This window comes from Penaeus monodon, chromosome 32 (genome assembly GCF_015228065.2).
Source record: "Penaeus monodon isolate SGIC_2016 chromosome 32, NSTDA_Pmon_1, whole genome shotgun sequence".
Taxonomy (NCBI): Eukaryota; Metazoa; Arthropoda; class Malacostraca; order Decapoda; family Penaeidae; genus Penaeus; species Penaeus monodon.
Genome location: NC_051417.1, coordinates 12,803,708 through 12,804,242, shown reverse-complemented (window position 1 = coordinate 12,804,242; position 535 = coordinate 12,803,708). Strand labels below are relative to the sequence as shown.

Here is a 535-nt window from a genome sequence, read left to right as displayed (position 1 = left end):
CTGTCACGATGAACACGACTCAATGGGGGTATGGGTACATGGGGCGAGAAATAAAGACTTCGGAGATAATGGAACATGAGATTCGCTAATGAATAAACTGGGGCCTTTATGACACAGGGGTGTGGGCTTGATTGAAGAGTTTTGACGATTCTGAAGAAGATGAAGAAGGTATGTGAAAGTCATATGAGAACTCTGCAAAACTGGGTTACGGTAATTAGCTATGAGAATTATTGAAAAAGGGGGGGTACACGAATAAAAAAAAAACGAGAAACGAGAAGTCTGGAAACGCGGAGGAATATGAAAAGCGGATAGAAACGAGGACTTGAAGAATGCTTAGTCATGTGTTGATCCCCAACTAAGAATTGGAACAATAAGAATAACAAATGACGGTGTGCCCCTGTTCGTATCATCTTGTTGGGTCGTTTTTTAGGGGGTAAAGTGCGTCGTTTTCTGTCGTTTTAATGCCATTTTTATGGTGGAGGGTGTAATAGAGGGAAGGTGTTGATTGAAATTAAGACCAATGTCAATTTCATTG

General features: G+C 40.9%; 1 protein-coding gene across 2 annotated transcripts in view; it reads right to left on the bottom strand.

Annotated features, from left to right (window-relative positions):
• LOC119593502 (acetylcholine receptor subunit beta-like 1) overlaps positions 1-535 on the bottom strand; it is a 126,526-nt gene that overhangs the window by 12,652 nt on the left and 113,339 nt on the right. The window lies entirely within an intron of this gene.